This window comes from Hyperoodon ampullatus (genome assembly GCF_949752795.1).
Source record: "Hyperoodon ampullatus genome assembly, chromosome: 1".
NCBI lineage: Eukaryota > Metazoa > Chordata > Mammalia > Artiodactyla > Ziphiidae > Hyperoodon > Hyperoodon ampullatus.
The window spans coordinates 698,863-705,848 of NC_136914.1; positions in this window are offsets into that span (position 1 = coordinate 698,863).

Sequence of the window (6,986 nt, forward strand, 5' to 3'; positions counted from 1 at the left end):
TTGAACTGTCATTTTCTTTAAAAAAAATACATTTACTTAAAAAAAAAAGTTCATACATTTCTCCTGTCCCCACCCTGCCTCTTGCAACCACCAGTCGGTTCTCTGTATCTCTTTGTATCTAATAGTTTTGTTTTTTTAATTTATTTTTAAAATTTATTGAAGTATAGTTGATTTATAATGTTGTGTTAATTTCTGTTGTGCAGCAAAGTGACTCAGTTATACATATATATATATTCTTTTCCATTATGATTTATCACAGGATAATGAATATAGTTCTCTGTACTAAATCCCAAACTCCCAATCCTTCCTTTCCCCACCCCTCTCCCTTGATAACCACAAGTCTGTTCTCTATGTCTGTGAGTCTGATTCTGTTTCATTGATATGTTAATTTGTGTTGTATTTTAGATTCCACATATAAGTGATATCATATGACATTTGTCTTTCTCCTTCTGACTTACTTTGCTTAGTATGATAGTCTCTAGGCCCATCCATGTTGCTGCAAATGGCATTATTTCATTATTTTTTATGGTTGAGTAATATTCCATTGTATATATATACCACATCTTTATCCATTCATCTGTTGATGGACATTTAGGTAGTTTCCAAATCTTGGCTATTGTAAACAGTGCTGCTATGAACATAAGGGTGCATGTATCTCTTCGATTTATGGTTTTGTTCAAGTATATGCCCAGGAGTGGGATTGCTGGATCATATGGCAATTCTATTTTTAGTTTTTTGAGGAACCTCCATACTGTTTTCCATAATGGCTGCACCGATTTACATTCCCACCAACAGTGTAAGAGGGTTACCTTTTTTCCACACCCTCTCCAACATTTATTATTTATAGATTTTTTTTAGATTCTATACATAAAAGAGATAATACCATATTTCTCTTTCTCTGTTTGACTTATTTAATTCAGCATATTGGCCTTGAGGTCAATCTGTGCTTTTGCAAATGGGAAGATTCCATTTTTTATGGCTGAGTAATATTCCATTATGTATATATATATATATATATATAATATATGTCTACCATAATTATATATATATATGCACATTATATATATATATACCACAATTTATCCATTCATTAATCAGTGAACACTTAGGTTGCTTCCATATCTTGGCTATTGTAAATCATGCTGCAATGAACATAGGGGTGCAGATATCTTTTCAAGTTGGTGTTCTCATTTTCTTTAGGTAAATACCCAGAAGTTGAATTGCTGCATCATATGGTAGTTTTATCTTTAATTTTTTTGAGGAAACTGCATACTGTTTTCCATAAGGCTTGCACCAATTTACATTTCCACCAACAATACACAAGGGTTCCCTTTTCTCCATATCCTCACCAACACTTGTTATTTCTTGTCTTTTTGATAATGGCCTTTCTTAAAAGTGTGAGGAGATAGCTCATTGCTGTTTTGATTTGCATCTCCCTGATGATTAATGATGTTGAGCATCTTTTCATGTATCTGTTGACCACCTATATGTCTTCTCTGAAAAAAATGTTTATTCAGATCTTCTGTCCATTTTTTAATTGGATTATTTTTTGCTATTGAGTTGTATGAGTTCTTTATATATTTTTTATATTAACCCCTTATCAGATATATGATTTGCAATTATTTTCTCCCATTTGTAGGTTGCCTTTTAATTTTTTTCATGGTTTCCTTTGCTGTGCAAAAGCTTTTTAGTTTGATGTAGTCCCACTTATTTATTTGTGTTTATTTTGCCTTTGTTTTTGGTGTCAGATTAAAAAAATCATCATCAAGACCTATATCAAGAAGCTTACCACCTATATTTTCTTCTAGGAGTTTTATGGTTTCAGGTCTTACAGGAAAGTCTTTAATCTGTTTTGAGATAATTTTTGTGTGTGGTGTAAAAATGTGGTCCAGTTTCATTCTTTTGCATGTGGCTGTCCAATTTTCCTGACAACATTTATTAAAGAGACTGTCCTTTCCCCTCTGTATATTCTTGGCTTCTTTGTCATAAATTAGTTGACCATATATGTGTGAGTTTATTTCTGGGATCTCTATTCTGGTCCACTGATATGTGTCCATTTTTATGACAATGCCATACTGTTTTAATTACTCTAGCTTTGTAATATAGTTTGAAATCAGGGAGTGTGATGCCTCCAGCTTTGTTCTTCTTCTCAAGATTGCTTTGGCTATTTGGTGTTTTATGTGGTTCCATGCAAATTTTAAGACTGTTCTATATCTATGAAAAATACCATTGGAATTTTGATAGGGATTGTATTGAATCTGTATATTGAGTAGTATAAACACTTTAACAGTATTAGTTCTTCCAATCCATTAGCATGGAATAGCTTTCCATTTATTTGTGTCTTCTTCAATTTTTTTCATCAGTGTCTTATAGTTTTCAGTTTACAGGTCTTTCACCTCCTTGGATAAATTTCTTCTAGTTTTTTTTTTTTTTTTTCTGAATGCAATTGTAAATGGGATTGTTTTCGTAATTTTTCTTTCTGATAGTTCATTATTAGTATATAGAAATGCAACCGATTTTGTGTATTGGTTTTGTATCCTGCAAATTTACTGAATTCATTTATTAGTTGTAACAAGTTTTTTGATGGAGTCTTTAGGGTTTTCTAAAATATATTTTGTCATCTGCAAATAGTGACAGCTTTACTTCTTCCTTTCCAATTTAAATTTCTTTATCTTCTTTTTCTTGCCTAATTGTTCTGTCTATGACTTTCAATACTACATTGAATAAAAGTGGCCAGAGTAGACATTCTTGTCTTATCCTTCATCTTAGAGGAAAAGCTTTCAGATTTTCACCATTAAGTATAATGTTACCTATGGGCTTGTCATATATGGCCTTTCTATTGTTAAGGTACATTCTCCTTATACCTGCTTTGTTCAGAGTTTTTATCATAAATGGATGTTGAATTTTATCAAATGCTTTTTACACATCTAAATGAGATAATCATATAATTTTTATTCTTCATTATGTTAATATGATATATCACATTGGCTGAGCTATGGATGTTGAACTATCCTTGGATCCCTGAAATCCTACTTAATCATGGTGCATGAGACGTTTAATGTATTATTAAATTCAATTTGCTAATAATTTTTTGAGGATTTTTGCATCTATGTTCATCAAGGATATTGACCTGTCATTTTAAACTTTTTTGTAGCATCCTTGTCCGATTTTGGTATCAGGGTAATGCTGGCCTCTTAAAATGCATTTGGAAAAGTTCCCCATCTTTTATTTTTTGAGAGCGTATGGGAAGAATTGGTATTAATTCTTCTTTGAATGTTTGGTAGAATTCACCAGTGAAGCCACCTGATCTGGGACTTTTGTTTGTTGGGAGGTTTTTGACTACTGGTTTTTAATCTCCTTGCTAGTAATGGGTCTCTATTCAGATGTTCTATATCATCATGATTGGGAAGTTGTATGTTTCTAGGAATTTATCCATTTCTTCTAGGTTGTTCAATTTGTTGATGTATAACTGTTCATAGAGTCTCTTATGATCCTTTGTATTTCTGTGTTATTAGTTGTAACATCTCAAAGTATTCTTTATGAAATTTTAATTTAAAGTATAATCTGCATTATTTTAAGTTTTATTCTTTGAGTTATTCTTTGAGCTGTTTTAACATAACTTTGGCTTTTTTGGCCCTTTCTGTTTATTTTTTCTCCTTTTTTTTTTTTTTGCAGTACGCGGGCCTCTCACTGCTGTGGCCTCTCCCGCTGCAGAGCACGGGCTCTGGATGTGCAGGCTCAGCGGCCATGGCTCACGGGCCCAGCCACTCTGCGGCATGTGGGATCCTCCCGGACCAGGGCACGAACCCGTGTCCCCTGCATCGGCAGGCGGACTCTCAACCGCTGTGCCACCAGGGAAGCCCCTTTTTCTCCATTTTTAGCTTAGTTTTAAGAATTGTTATTTCTTAAACACTAAATTCTATTTTTTTAACCTTTGGCTTTCTGGAGGGATTTGGGTTGTTGTTGGGTTTTGGTACATTGTTGATGGTGACAACAAGGAAGTCTGGGCACAGGGTGACCATGATAGAAAGTGCTCACACCTTGGAGATGGAAGATGTCGAAACCCATGAACTTCGCTGTATGGTCCTACTCCTTTGGCTTCTTTCACCCCCAGCTCCTTCAGTGTCTGTTCTCCAAATATTTTTAGCTAGTGTGATTTAAGAATTCCTCAGTAGGCTTTTGAAGGCAAATTTATCTTATTTGTTCACACAGCACATTTGGATTCGTATCACCTTAGGCAGTCCCCAGTTTATAACTCTCAGACGGCAAGTATATAGTAACTAGTTATGCGCCAATTTTGTGCCATGTGTTTGCTGCAAATTGGCTGTTAGGAACTCAGAATCCATTTTTCCAAAAAAAAATCACCATTCTTTTATGTAGGTTCCTAGGTCAGTCACTTAACAACTGTTTAATTAATCCTCCTCCCTTCTTTTATTAAAACAAAGTCCTGGTGCACTGAATTCATTTCTGTATACATTTACAACAATCTCAAGGAATTAAATTCTTATTTAGTTTAGTTTTAAGCCACTTCTTCTAGAGTTCAGTAAGATAACTAAGGGGAGAAGGATTCAGAGATGGCAAAACCAGGGCAGAATGTCAACTTCTCTTGGGGCAAACAGGAGAAGAACTGGGGAAGAAGTCCAGCTTGAGGGACTGAGGAACACAGAGGCAGAGACGGGCACAAACAACTGCTGAGTGAAATTCCAGAAATCTGTTGATCAGTTTCAATGAGAGAACAGACACAGAGACCAATGCCTTTTAGCATGCATTTTACTTCTAATAAAGTGAAATAAATTTATGAGCATCTCCCTAAAATGGCCTAGGTGGGAGATCCTCAAAAGATTCCAGAGGGTAAGGAATGTCACATGGACACTAATAGTTATGACTAATGGCTTTAGCTCTCAGTCTTGATGACCTCAAACCAGTTTTTCCTTCATATCTTAAATTTCTCCATCTCCCACTTCTTTACTGCCACAGGGAGTGCAGGCATCCAGATACTAAACTGGAGAATTGAACGTGAAAGCAATGAAAAAAATAGCAGAGTAATGTTCCAATGCCCTTAATTAAAAGAAAAGAGCTTAAAGCTATGTTAAAAACAAATCAGTGTGTTGTTCTGAATGCTGGTGCTTAAGGAAAAGCAAGTCTAATTAGAGGATGAAGAGATTCCAAATGGGACTTGTGGCTACTTTCAAGGGTTTTAAAAGTTGGTGGCATTGATTCCTTTTGAACCCATTTCTTTTCAGTGTTTCTACATAAGTCTGGACCAATGCCTTTTCCCCCACAAGCTTTTAGCTTGGCTCACAAATGGAACTAATATGTAGAAATGGAAGAAAAGAAAGATTCCTGAGATAGACTGACAGGAAGTGGGAAAAGGAAGAGAAAGAAGGAAGATCAAAGGGGATATCGGGGTGGGGAAGGTTTCTCAGGGCAGAACTGAGAGGGTTAAGGGAGAGAGATGTGAGTAAGAGATAGAAGAAAGCTCAAGAGCAAGTGTGGAGAGGTGGGCAGAGAGAAAGAGAGGGAGAGAGGGAGAGAGCGTTGCAAACTTTGGCTTCTTTTCACAGGTGCCAAATAGAAACTCGGAGACAGAGTTTTGGATGAAGTAGAAAAGAATAGCTTCCAGTGCTTTGGCAGGCAAAGGGGGCCACAGTGGGCTAATGCCCTCAAGACTGTGTGTCCTGCCCTAGAGGGGGTAGTGAGGAGTCATATAGTGCTCAAGGAGCAGGGTGTGACCAGCTCATGGACATTCCTCTGATTGGTCGGTGGTGAGGTAATGGGGGTCAGCATTATCAACCTTCTGGTAGTCTGGGGTCTGTGTGCTTGTGGGCAGCATGAAGTTAACTTCTTCCACCTGGTGGGGGTTTCAGTATCTGCAAGATGGCTCAAAGGACATGGCTCAGAATATTATCTATAGCCCTTGAGGAAGAACTAAAGGTCCTTGTTTTTGTTTAATGGCTAAAGTATTATTTTGTCTTGCTTGACTGTCTTCCTTCCTTTCTGCATTTTCTCACTTCTCTGATTAAATTTATTCTTTGGCGAAAGTTTTTCTACAGAAAAAAGGCAGGCGGAGGACATGTGTAGGGGGGTCTATTCTGGGAAGGCCTTACAGGGTCCTGCTCAGTTACAAGAGGAGGAAGACGGGGGCAGGTGGAGATTCTGTGCTCATCGCATGGTAACAATCTCTCATGAGGTGATGCAGAGGACTTCTGCTCTCAGAGCTCTTTAAGCTGCAGCCAGAGTGGTGCTGTGGGCCTGGATGTGCTTGTTGTATGTCAGAGAAACCTGAAATCGGAATGCCTTCAGACCCCTGTTAAGAACAGGGGTCTGAAAGCACGTTAGATTCACCCTGGGAGCTTTAAAGCTGCCTGGACCTGCCTCAACTCCCAGAGACAGTACCGATTGGCCAGGGGAGAGGCCTGGGTGTTTATAAAAGCTCTGGGCAGTTCTAAGGCACAACCAGGTTGAGAACCTCAGGGTAGGTCCAGAGACCTTGGGGCAGCACGCACGTGGTTGCTTGTGTTTGTGGGATGCTGTCGTTAAGCTAGTGTCACCTTTCGCAGTGTGACTGTGTCAAAGTGCTTGTTTTTACTAATTCCTTCAAAGAAGAGGCCCTCCAGGGCGCTCACCACCGCTGACACTTTCTAAGTAATTTGGGCTCCTCAAAAGCCATAGTTAACCTGGAAAAACACGGCATCCAATAGAACTATCAAACAGCTCTTTCAACTACATGATTTTTACGTTATAAAATATTTCTTTGTAAAATAAATGTTCCTATTCCCTCTTTGGGGAATTCTCCTGCTGCTTAGATACACAAAAAGGCAAGGTACACAGATTCTGACTATCAATTAACATTGTCAAATTTCTTCTAACAATACTCAGAGAATTCTGTTAGTGAAAAAAAATTACTGCAACTGGATCTTCAAAGCAAGAGCCAAGCCATTTGAAAGAAAAGACCTTTACTAGCTAAGTTATTATCATCATTACTA